This window comes from Ctenocephalides felis, unplaced genomic scaffold (genome assembly GCF_003426905.1).
Source record: "Ctenocephalides felis isolate EL2017-DRISC unplaced genomic scaffold, ASM342690v1 CF-g0.4_SCAFFOLD_03663, whole genome shotgun sequence".
NCBI lineage: Eukaryota > Metazoa > Arthropoda > Insecta > Siphonaptera > Pulicidae > Ctenocephalides > Ctenocephalides felis.
In genome coordinates, this window is record NW_020539817.1 from 1 (window position 1) to 14291 (window position 14291).

General features: G+C 30.4%; 1 pseudogene; it reads right to left on the reverse strand.

Moving 5' to 3' along the window:
- Nucleotides 1–4041: 4041 nt before the first annotated feature.
- Nucleotides 4042–14021, reverse strand: LOC113390829 (annotated as a pseudogene).
- Nucleotides 14022–14291: the final 270 nt, after the last annotated feature.

Sequence of the window (14291 nt, forward strand, 5' to 3'; positions counted from 1 at the left end):
AAAATTTGATCAATTATTAATCTTGTCAATACAAGTAAAAGTTTTTTGAATTATTAGAACATCGGTGCTGCTCCGTTCTCTTACAAAACTGAGTTTATCATTTTTGGCACTTTTTGCCCCGTATATTCGGAACGGCTAGACCTGCCTTCGCCAAAAACTAATCAGCACGTCCCTTATCAATACGAATCGAATGTTGTTTGAACTATTCAAACCGGTTGATCCGTGCGCCCGAAAAACGTGGACGAAACATGCGGACATACAAAACACATTACACACATCCATTAGTTTTGTAAGGTATGCCAAAATGTTCAGAAACCTCTGAAACGTAAGATATATAAAAATTTTCATTTTCGATTTTTTTTGTGATTACTATAATTTGTCCTAAGGGAAGTTAAAAAAAGGACTCTTGACAACCAAATTTAATTTGAAGACTGAAATATAAAAACGAATTTACTGACGAGCAAATTAAGCTTAGCCTTAGGAAAATGGAACTTTACTGACGAGTAAATGAAGACTTCAAGAAAAAATAGATTGTACTGACAACCACAAAAATTATAGTATGAAATGTAAGAAAAAGGGACTCTACTGACGAGCAAACTTAATTTTTAATCTGTCAGACTAAAAAGGGACTCTACTGACAAGCAAATTAATTTGAAGACTAGGACATAAAATACTGGCGAGCAAATTAAATTGTGAACTAAAGGACAAAAAGGACTTAACTGACGAGCAAATGGACTAAATCTTAAGAAAAAAATTGTCAATTTGATTGAAAAATGTTATCTGTAAATAAAGTTAGAGTATCTGTTTTTATGAATTTTAATATTAACAATTTTCAGCATGTTTTTTCTGTCTCTTCTATTTGTTTGAGTTAATGTCCAAAACAGCTGAACTGATTTTGATGAATTTTTTGTCAGGTAGCCATGTAAACATATATAATCATGTAAACATATATAAACGATGTCGTCCAGTTTATAAGCTTTTATATTTTATCTATAAAATACGAATAATGAACTAAGTTACAGTATTTATAATAATCTATTTGAAAACTTTATTATATTCCTCCAACATTTCGTTACGGTACGAGAAGTTCCAGCAATTTGCCTTAAGGCACGATGCCACACACCCCACTAGTTAAATTTTTGTTCTTTGCTAGTCAGTGTAGTTCCTTTTTATTTATTTTCTCATTTTGCTCATCAGTAGAGTTTCTTTCTTCTCTACTGAAGAAGAAAATATAAAGAAAATACCACTAAAGAGCACTTATTTAGAGAAAGTAAACAAAAAAGGGACTCTACTGACGATCAAAGTGATTAAAATTGGGAGGAAATATTGCAAAAGGACTTTACTGACAACCAAAGTGAAAAAATTAAAAGTGAATATTCAAAAAAAGGACTACTGACGAGCAAACTAGGAACTAGAAGATTACAAAAGAGACTCTTACTCTACTACAGAGGAAACTCTACTGACGAGCAAATTAAACGAGAAAATTGAAAAAGAGAACTCTGCTGAGAAGCAAACTGCTAGAAGAAAAAAAAAAGCGAGTCCTTTCTACTGATGAGCAAAGTGAAAATATTAAAAAACGACTCTACTGACGACCAAAGTGAAAAAAATTAAGAGAATATTAAAAAAAAAGACTTTACTGACTAGCAAACTGATTGAAAAATAAAAACCCTGCTGACGAGCAAAATGAGAAAAAAAATAAAAATGGACTCTACTGACGAGCTAAGTAAAAAAATTGAGATTAAAAAAAAAGGTATCTACAGACGAGCAAACCGAGAAAGTAATTAAAAAAAGAATTCTACTGACGACTAAAATAAGAACAAAATTGAAAATTGACTCAACTGAGGAGCAAAGAGAGAAAAAAATTGAGAGAGAATATTAAAAAAGGATCTAGTGACAAGCAAACTGAAAAACCGAAGGAGAATATTTAAAAAAAGGGACTACTGACACAGAAACCGAGAAAGTAAAATAAAAAAGGGATTCTACTGACGACTAAATAAGAACAAAATTGAAAATTGACTCTACTGAAGAACAAAGTGAGAAAAAAAAGGGAGGTTATTAAAAAAAGGACTCTACTGACGACCAAACTAGGAGAGACATTAAAAAAGAAACTCTACTGACGAGTAAATGGCGAAAAAAAATTAAATGGGACGCAAATGACGAGCAAAACGAAAAAAAATATTAAAAAGGACTCTATTAATGAGCAAACTAGGAGAGAAATTAAAGAGGGGCTACTGACGAGCAAACTGAGAAAGTAAATAAAAATAAAATGACGATTGTTAATGTTCTGGAGATAAATCCTGGAGATTTATGATTTACATTTGATTTTGCAAGATATAACAAGATAGCAAAGAAAATAATGAAAGTTACAGTATTTGTTGTAATAATATATTTGAAAACGTTTAACATTTCTCGAATATTTCGTTACGGTACGGTAAGTTCTAGCAATTTGCCTTAAGGCACGATGCCATACACCACCACTCGTTTCAAGATATTGTGACGCATGACAATATCAATTACTTTCATTTTTTAACTTCCCGAAGGAGAAGTTTGTTTTCATCAAAAAATCAGATTCGCCAATTTCAAGTTTTCTCGGCGTTTCAAGCCATTCTGAATCGAATGAGACCAAATTTGGAAAAAGTATGTGTGTGTGTGTGAACAGATTTTTTGCCGTAAATCGCCGTTTTCTCAAAAACGATGTATCTCGATGAGGACTATTGTTTGTCAGTTTTGTGCGACGATCGGCCAAGCCGTTTCTTCGTAAATAGCAGAGAAGTGAAAAGTTTTTCGTCCACGTTTTAGCCCGCAATTCTGAATCGATTTTGAAAATTCAAAAATCGTTCGAAAGATATTGGTTGGGAATCGACCAGATTAGTTTTTGGTAGAGATCGGCCGGTCCGGTTTCTTGTAATAAAGTTTTTTTTTAAAAAAATTCGGCGATTTTTATGATTATTTTTTTGACGGTAGATACTATAGACTTCTAGATCATACTAAAATATTACGGCCCTACAACAACTGGTTCAGCTTTAAAAATTCGTCAAAGTTTGCAAAAATTGGTATCGGTTTTTGGCATTTGTCAAAATTAGACCGTTGATCGACGTTTTTTTCAAAAATGTCTGAACCGATTTTAGAAATTTAAAAGCCATTTGATGTATTTCAGTGAGGACTATCTTTTGTCAGTTTTGTGTGACGATCTGCCAAGCCGTTTCTTTGCAATTTGAAAAAAAGTGTTAAACCTTTCGTCCACATTTAAGCTCATCCTACCGAACCGATTCTGAAAAATCAAAAACTGTTCGAAAGATATTAGTTGGGAATGATACTGATTAGTTTTAGATGCAAATCTACCGAGCCGTTTTCTTGTAATTAAGTGTTGAAAAAAAAAATTTAAGCCGATTTTTATTGATTTTTCTTTAGCGATATATACCATGGTCTTATAGAACTTACTGAAATATTACGGCCTTACGACAAATAGTTTGATTTTAAAAATTCATCAAAATTTGACAAAATGAGTAGTTGAACATAATAAATCATTAAAGTCCTGGAAACTGGTTCAATTATAAAAATTATTGATTTTTGAAAAATTGCTTTTAGAAAATACTCCGAGTCAAAGTGTTCGTTCGTTTTCAATTATGTGTAATAAATCCACTCGGAATACTTTTAATGACTCATAAATTAATTTATTTTTTATTGATTAAGTCGATTATTTAAACATATCGGGAATTTCATGTAACTTGCCTCAAAGCTAAATACCATACCAACTAGTTAAATTCTAGCATTCTACTCCCCATTATGAAAGGGTTTACTTCAACTCCTCAACCCAACTTCTATGAACACCCTGTAATTACCTGTAGAACTTCACGAATGAAACAGGATGTACTTTTATCTTATTTAATTTGTCTGAGTTCAAATTTTCTGTTGAATAAAATAATTTGTTGCAGTTCATTATACTAAAACACTTAATAACAAAACATTTCTTTATTTAACATATATATACAAACTTCATACAAATATATACAAACCTTAACTAAACACAACCAAATCACTCTACGACCTTCCATCACCACCAGTACCACCTCCGCCTCCAGTTTGATACCTCAAACTACCCATCAAGGGCTCGCTCGTCGTATCCATATAAGACCTCATAAACAGTTGCAAATTCCTCAACCTCGACGTCAATCTACTACTCTGATTCCTGCTCGCCGAAAACTGCTGACCTCCATTAAATCTTAACACCCTCGGTCTTCTATCGGAGCTCCGCGAAAACCTTTGGGGCAACCGGGACGAGGAATTCGATAGAGACCGCATCATATCGGGTGAACTTTCCATCATAATATTAATTTGTGACGCTAAATTAGAGGATGAACTAGATGAGTCGTCGTTATTTGTGCTGCTGACAATTCCTGATGTGATTGTATTACTATTGTCCCTTTGGCCGCCGACTCGAGTGTTTATGAGGTTGTTTATATTGCTAAGACTGAGTAGGTGTTGGTACTGGACTTTTTCGGCGGATGTGAGGCCCCGAGCGTCGTTTTCGGTTTGGTGGATTATTGGTTTGGTGGTTAGGAAGGTGTCTTCGAAGTTTTCGAAGGTTTTCGGTTGTACCCATTGGGATATTGGGATGTTTGTGAGGGGTGTTGAAGATGTATCGGTCTGGGGAAAATATAATAATAAATTAATATTAAAATTTATTTATATATTTTATCATATGTAATAATGATGAAAATGAAAAAAGGACTCTACTGACGAGCAAACTAATCTAGTCGTTTAAGTTTAAATTAAGTAAGAATCTCGAAATTCGAAATACCCTGTTGTAAGTTTTATGACATACAACATATGATATTGACACACTACCATATATAGGTTTTGAGACAACTTTAGGATGTCAATATACAACTATTTATAGACTTACAGCTGGGTATCTCGTATTCCGAGGTGAACTTACTATAATGACTGGACTGAACTGAAATTATCGATAAAAAAGAGATAAAAATGACTCTACCGACGAGCAAACTGATATAAAATAGAAAAAAAACTCTACTGACGAACAAACTGAAATAAGAGACCAAAAAAGACTATACTGACGCGCAAACCGAAATTAATAATGTTACTCATCGATTTGCAACAAAAAGGGACTCTACTGACGAGCAAAACAAAATTCATAATAAGCTTTGCAACAAAAAAGGACTCTACTGACGAGCAAATAAAAAATGAAAAAAAAGAACGGGCTTTCAGGGAGAAAATTAAATGTCAATGCAAAAAGTGACACAACTGACGAGCAGATTAGAGATGAAATGAAAATTGAGAACGGACTCTACTGACGAGAAAACCGAAATGAAATTCAAAAGGGACTCTACTGACGAGAAAGCAAAATTTAATTTGGAAAAGAAACTCTACAAATAAACTAAAATAAAATGAAAAAGGGACTCTACTAACGAACAAACTAGAATGAAATGAAAGAAAACTCTACTGTCGAGCAAATTAAATTTATGCAAAATATTTAAGAGAAATATTTGAAAAATGATAATTCAAATTTTTTTTAAACATATTTTTTTTACGAATTTAAATTACTCATCAGTAGAATCGTTTTTTGCCTTAACATTCTTTACAAACATTTATCTTCAACATTTTCTGTGTTAATTTAATTTGCTCGTCAGTAGAGTTCCTTCTTACTCCTAATTTCAGTTTGCTCCTCAGTATAGTCCCTTTTTGTTTTAATGCTATTCTGCTCATCAGTAGAGTCCTTTATTGTTTCATTTCATTTTGCTCGTCAGTAGAGTCCCTTTTTCATTTGATCGATAGCAGAGTCTCTTTTGTCAATCAGGAATATTAAAACTAATACAACTTGTTTGAAGGCAAAATGTTGAAATTGTCAATAAACATTAGCTTTGTTTTGAATAAATAAAAATGGACTCTACTGACGAACAAAGAAATAAGATATAAAAAAGACTACTGACGATCAAACTGAAATGAAATGGAAAATATATTGGACAAAAGGGATTCTACTGACGATCAAACTGAGTTAAAATAGAAAAGAGACCCTACTGACAAATTACAATAAAATGAAAAGGACTCTACTGCCAAACAAACTAAAGTAACTAAAGTACTCTACTGGCGAGCAAACTAAAATGAAATTGAAAAGGGGACTCTACTGACAAAAAGGGACAAAAAGGGATTCTACTAACAAGCAAACTAAAATAAGAGAGAAAAAACGGGACGAGCAAACCGAAATTCATAATGCTAGTCATTGATTTGTAACAAAAAAAGGACTCTACTGACGAATAAACCGAAAATAATAATGTTAGTTAACAATTTGCAACTTCCAACAAAACAGGGACTCTACTGATCTGAGAAAAAATAAAATGGAACTCTACTGACGAGCAAACTGCAATAAATAAAATTAGTCATGAATATGCAGCAAAAACGAGCAAATTGAAATTCATATTACTCATCGGTTTGCAATAAAAAGGAACTCTACTGACAAGCAAACTGAAAATCATAATATAAGTTAAAATTTGCAACAAAAAAGGGACTCTACTGATGATGAAATTGGATTGAAATGGAAAAGAAACTCTACTGACGACGAAGTTGAAATAAAATAGAAAAGGGACTCTACTGACGAACAAACTCAAATTAGAGACAAAAAGCAGCAAACTGGAATAAAAGACAAAAGGGACCCCACTGACATGCAAATTAAATCTGTTAAAAATATTTAAGAGAAACACTTGGAAAATTTCTATGCAAAAAGGAACTCTACTGACGAGCAAACTAATGCAGCAAAATAAGAGAGAAAAAGGACTCTACTGGCGTGCAAAATATATTTTGTTTTTGTATTTTCGAAAGGGACTCTACTGACTAACAATTTAAACTTATAAAAATATCAATAAAGTAAATAAGACATGTTAAGTCACCTGATAAGCAAATTCAATTTGTGCAAAATATTAAAGGGAAATGTTTTTGTATAAATGTTAAGACAAAAAGGGATTCTACTGATGAGCAAAATAATAAAGAGAAATGTTTAAAAAATATTAATAAAAAAAGAAACTACCAACTAACAAATACGACATGAAGAGAAAAAAGAACTCTACTGACCAGCAAGCACGATTTGAAGAGCGAAAAATGACTCTACTGAGAAAGAACTCTACTGACAAGCAAACATGATCGACTAAATTGATCAAAATTGAACTCTACTGACAAGTATATACAAGAAAAAGGACTCTACTGACGAACAGACACGATTTAAATTAAATTAAGGAACTTCACCGACGAACGAACTCGATTTTTGGAAAGTAAAATAGAACTCTACTGACGAGCAAACTGAAAACTTTTTGAAAAAAAGTTTCTAAAGCAATTAGTAAAATCACAATTAAACATTCTGTACAGATCAGAATTAAGGACGATTGAGAAAAGGACTTCACTTACAAGCTTATTCAATTTCAGGAAAGTAGAATAGAACAGTACTGACGAACCAATATGATTTAGAGAGAAAAAAAGAGAATTTACCTAACGAACAAACACGATTTGAAGAGAAAAAAGGAACTCTACTGACGTATAAACTACGATTTTAAAGTGAAGAAAGGAACTCTACTGACGAGCAAACGCAATTTAGAATAAATTAATGACTTAAAGTTTAAAAAATCCTCTAGTAATGATAATAATATCAAGTAAATTAAAAAAAGAACTCTACTGACAAGCAAACTAAAACTTTTACAAATGCAATTGCTATTTCAACCAAAGTGCTCTGTATGGATTAGAAACAAAGAACTCTACTCACGAACAAATAATATTTAAAGACAAGGAGAACTCTACAGAATCTGATTTGGAAAGTTAATAATATATTTAGTTTCTCAAAATTTCTTCTTATTACCTTTTTGGGTTTTTCCTTCGTGTCATTATCATCAATATCTGGTACAATTTGCATATCAATATCACTATTTGGTCCTCTGTTTGAAAAAATAATACTTTCAAGAGCACCTCGTACTTTTGTGGCAGTGTATCTTCTATCTGGATCCAGCACTAGTAATTGTCTTATTAGTATTAGGGTACTGTTCGATACCCTACCATCCCTGAAAAAAATAATATATATATATATATATATATAATAAATATATATATATATATATATATATATATATATATATATACATATATGTGTGTGTGTGGGTGTTTGAATTAGATAGTTAATTGATTAGATAATCTGTGACATAAATAGTTGATTAGTTGTTAATAAAACATATTGATGTTTACTATAATTTTGAGAAATATTAATAGCGGGATTACAGTAGTGATTACAATATATATGTATAATTTATTTCACATTATCTGACAACAAATTACTTGCAATTTTAAATTTTAAAAAATTTCAAGTGTTAATTCTCGCGATTTTCAATATAATGATGATCTAATGATAATTTAAATTAATATATAAAGCAAAGTTTTATAGACATTTTTAACTTATAATTTGTACAAAAATAATAATAAGCAGTAATCTTATCTTATTGATACTTATGGACCGATTCTGCGCATAACAGAGAAATGTTACGGGATGGCTATGTTACTCTCCGACTCCCCATACATTATGCGAATGAATCATACTGAATGCTGTCAAAATATCATGTATTTGCTGTTCATTCCGGCGTTTTAAACATAAACTGCAACGTCACTCGTATCTTACCTAAGAGGAATCAGAAACACACACTTATCTAACATCGTTTTTTTGACATTTGTGCGGCTTTTAGGTTATGTTTTGTATGAGAAAACCTGAGAAATTCGCCTGACTGAACACCAACCGCATAACTTTTGTCTATATTACTATGGAAAATTCTTCATAACATGAACTTATCATAACATTGCGGCAGAATCGGTCCCTTAATTTTATCTCTTAATTATGAAAGATTTTATCTCTTAATTATGAAAGCATAAATTCAAATATCAACGGTCAAAAATGAAGTGACAGCGCCAACTGCGAACAACTTCAGAGTGTCAGGTACTTTGTTAAGGGGGTCTTCCTATGTGATGAGTTGAAAAAATTGAATTTTTTTTTATTTCATATTTCGGTAGATTATTCCTTTAAAAATAACATATTAAAATTTCAAATCGATATCTCAAATAGTTTTTGAGTTACAGCCATTTAAAAAGTATACATATAGTATATAGTACAACGATCATTTTATCTTTAAACGCGTTTTTCTCAAAACTGTGTTTTTCAAACTTGTCTCCATTGTATCTCAGAAACGGCTGGACCGAATTACTTGAAATTTACAGGGCACATTCAATATATTTAAGCGTATGGAATGATCTATTATCAATCAAAAATTTCAAAACTTCGATTTTTTATAGCAAAAAAACAAAAAAAAACCGCCTAATTTGCAACTTTTATTTCAAATGTCTATAAAACATCCAATTTTTTTTGTATTTATTTGATTGTAGTTCATTCCGTGTTTTTAAGCCTACAAATTAAAACGCCGTTTATTTTTTTTTGATCAGATAAGCCGATCAGCCGGAATCGTGGAGACAGTGGGAGCTCTTTTTTTTGAGGGGGGGGGGGGTGTTTAGAGCGCTGTAACTCTAGTTGGACTAAATTTTTTTAGCTGAAATTTTATATTTATACTGTCCAAATATGTATTAATAAATGATAAAAAACTTGAAGCTCTAACTATTTACTGGTCGTAGAAAAAAAATTCTAAAATATCCCTAAAAAACAGGCCGTCACATAGGAAGACCCCCTTAAATAATAAATTCAGTAATTATTTTTAATACTTCTTCCCTAATAATAATTTTGAAAATGGTCTTAACTAATAAATAAACTGATTAAACTTTTTTAGACATTTCTTTAATTTATAATTTGCGCAAAAATAAAAATAACAATAACAAGAAACACATTTTATAAGATTCAAATTTAAACAGTTGACAGTACGAACTGCAAACAACTTCAGAGTGTTAGGTACTTTGTTTAAAATTAAATGCAAAAATTATTTTTAATACTTTTTCCCTAATAATACTTTTAAAAATGTTTTTAATGAATATATAAACTCATTGAAATTTTTTTTTGACATTTCTTTAATTTTTAATTTGCGCAAAAATAAAAATAACAATAACAAGAAACACATTTTATAGGATTCAAATTTAAACAGTTGACAGTACGAACTGCAAACAACTTCAGAGTGTTAGGTACATTGTTCAATATTAAATGCTGTAAATTATTTTTAATATTTTTCCTTAATAATAATTTCGAAAATGGTTTTAATGAATATAAAAACTAAATATACTTTTTTAGACATTTCTTTAATTCATAATTTGCGCAAAAACAAAAATATAAACTGATTAAACTTTTTTAGACATTTCTTTAATTTATAATTTGCGCAAAAATAAAAATAACAATAACAATAAACACATTTTATAAGATTCAAATTTAAACAGTTGACAGTACGAACTGCAGACAACTTCAGAGTGTTAGGTACTTTGTTCAATTTTAAATGCAGTTAAAGTAGAACGACAGGAGCAAAATTATTTTATGTTTTATATGTATGTATCATTTATATTTTATCTACTTACACTGGTAAAATATAGTCAGCTGACTTTATCTTTGAAAATAATACTGTAGGTGAAGAATCATAGAATGGAAATTGGCCATAGAGCATCGTGTATAAAACTACACCCAAGGCCCACATATCGGAGGGTTTGCCATGATATGGATGTCCACATAGGACATCTGGAGATATGTATGCTGGTGAACCTAGAAGGTAAATAATATTTATTTTATATAATTATATAATATAAAATTAATAAAAAAAAGTATGTGATAAGTCTTAACAAACCTCTTTGATCATTTAACAAGTCACTTTCTCTTGATAAATGTTTTCCTAGGCAGAAATTTGTTATTGTGACTTTGTTTGTTCTACGGTTTAAAACTAAATTGCCTAATTTTAGGTCACGGTGTACTATATTTTTCTGAAAAAAAAAGAAACAATTATATATATATACGAGGTCTGTTCAAAAAGTACCCGGAATTTTCGTTTTCTCAAAAAAATATTTATTTATTCGTCTACATTAATGTGGTCCCCTTCAAAGTAGTCCCCCCCAGATATAATACACTTATGCCAGCGTTTTTTCCAATTTTCGAAGCACCCTTGATATTCACTTTTTGATATGTCCTTGAGCACTCTCGGCGATTTTCTTCAATCGAGGAAAACCGCCGTCCTTTCATGGGTCTCTTCAACTTTGGGAATAGGAAAAAGTCACACGGAGCCATATCTGGTGAATTTTGCACTTTGCAACACTTTATTTCATTTTTTACGCAAAATTTAATACAAATTCTTTGACTTTTCAATTCTTCCATTGTAAAAATCGCCGAGCTCAGAAAAACACGTCGAACCTTAGCGACTACCACAGACAAAGTAAACAGTGAATATAGCTGAAAATTTCATCATACTTTAGGGGCATGTATACCAACACAATAAAAAAAAAATTTTTACAATCAGACACTCCAGACCCGCGAAATTTAATTATTAGTAATTCCGGGTACTTTTGAACACACCTCGTATATATATATATATATATATATATATATATATATATATAAATATAAATATACTTTACCTTGTGTAAACTTTCAACTACGCATATAACATTATAAAATATAGCAACGGCCGCACGTTCAGACAATTTTTTCTCTCGAATCACATAATGCTGAAGATTTACTAAGGCTGCTGATTTTTCACTAAAATAATAATAATAATTTATTGAATTAAATATATATATATATATATATTTATATTATATTTAATTTATATTTTATTACCAAAAATCATGTGGACTAATACAGTCTAATACTAAACACAGTCTTGTTTTCATTTCCCTGAATAAATTGGTCCGAGAGTAGGATGTAGGATTTCTTCGGGTGTTGTATCCTAAAAAATAAAGAATAAAGTATAATTGTTAATTTAATTATGAATTATTATGTAAAAAATTGTATTTCCGAAGTTAAAGTTATTCTTAATCGTTTGAATCATAAGACAAAACTGATTTATAAAAACGTCTTTGCGAATTGCGAATTTAAAGTTTATCCTTTTTTTCAAGATTGTAGGTAATGTAATTAGCGTTTTGATAGTATATAATAATATATACATGTTTACACAATTTTTTTTAATGTATTTCAAATTTGAATTTTAAATCTTAACGGTTGAAGTAAACGCGCGAACTTCACACTTGAAGTATTTTGTTCAAATTTTCGGTGCAGTAATAATTATTTAGTAGTTTAATTAATAAATACTAATAATATATAAGTACATAATTTTATTTTAATAATATATTATGAAATTGATATGTTGATTTATATATTTAAAAATTTAATGTATACATTCATTCTACAAAACCCGGTATACTCAAAAAACCAGGAACCCTTTTGTTTTGTTGCTATTTCAAGGAACATATTCAAAGTGCTCGTTGAGACCTTTCAAATGATACCCCATATCACATAAACACATTTTTGACCCGCTGTACTATTTATATTATGACAACAAACTCCATTGTGCATTTATGTATTAAATCTCTTGTAACTTTCAAACCGTTCCATTAATATGAATGCTGTATTTAGGAAATTTGTGCAGAATTAAATTATAAACAATATTGTAACTTCTACACAGCAACTCGGTATAGTAATAAATGGGAAATATAATTAGAAACGACATTTACACCTAGCTTTCATTGACATTTGTACATTGTATGAGAATTAATTTAGTGTGCTTTTATTTATTAAATCTCTTGTAGTTTTCAAACTGTTTCTATTAACATGAATGATGTATTTAGGAAGTTTGTGCAGAATTAAATTATAAACATATTGTCTGATATTATAACAGTTTATAATAACTCATTATAGTAATAAATGAGAATATAATTAGAAACGACATTTACACCTAGCTTTCATGACATTATATGAGATAATTCATTAGTGTGCGTTTATTTATTAAATCTCTTGTAACTTTCAAACCGTTTTATTAATATGAATGATTATTTAGAAAATTTGTGCAAAATTAAATGATAAACAATATTGTCTAATATTATAACAGTCTACAGCAACACTCGTTATAGTAATAACGGGAAATATAGTTAGAAACAATATTTAAACCTAACCTTCATTGACTTAGTATGAGAATTCATTTAGTGTGCATTTATTTATTAAATCTCTGTAACTTTTAAAACTGTTCCCTTTATATGAATGATGTATTTAGGAAATTTGTGCAGAATTAAATTATAAACAATATTGTCTAATATCATAACAGTCTACGACAACTCGGATTGTAATAAATAGAAATATAATAAATTACATGTACACCTAGCTTCATTGACAAAATGTTAATAATAAACTAATGAACTAATAATAAATGCTGAATTATAGTAACGATTTTACATTATTTATAAAGTGCTCATTGAGACCTTTAAATGACACCCCAATGACATGGATTTACGTCATACAAACACATTTTTGGTCCTCAGTACTTTTCATAGTTGGACAATCTAGCTTTCATTTACAAACTAAAAATGGGTTCTAAAATTATACTAACGTTACCTTGAATAAACCATGATGATGCACAACACCTTCTTGATTCGATAAACAAAGACAATAAGAATATTCTGTGTTGCAAAAGCATCTTGCCTTGCCTGTCGTCTTGATTTTCTTCCACAATATTATCAGCCATCATCAGAATCTTAACACAAAATAATGCACATAACATTCTATACAAAACACATTTAAGACATATAAATTTCACTTACTTTTATTAAATAAAATTTATCAGTATTATCCTTCCTCGCCAAGCACTGCACAATACTTTTAACAGGGCTCGATCCAAGTTTGGGGCCCAGCAAATAAATCCCCCGGCACGTTCCAGTATATTTTTAGGCAAAGGAGTCCCGTAAGGGGGCGCTAGGTCTTGAGCATTTTTTAATTTATCTTTATCGTTTATCAATTTTGTTGGTTCACATACGGGCACTTGTTGAGACTCGTTTGAGTCTGTGTTTTTGAACATTCTGTTGTATCTTCTATCAGTTCATTAGTAGGTCGGAATTTAGGGATTTGTTTGCTCCATTGTAAGAGGTAATAGATTAATGATAATTAATAATTAGAATGATGAAATAAGCTTGAACTGTTTGTTTATTTTTGGTGTACACGAAGAAGTTTGACGTTTGGTAATTGACAGTTGTTAGTCGTCCATCTTGAAAATGGTAATGCACATTTTTAATATTTAAAATAGAAACCGCAATTTAAAAATGTGTAAAGGTGCATTAATTAGTAGGTG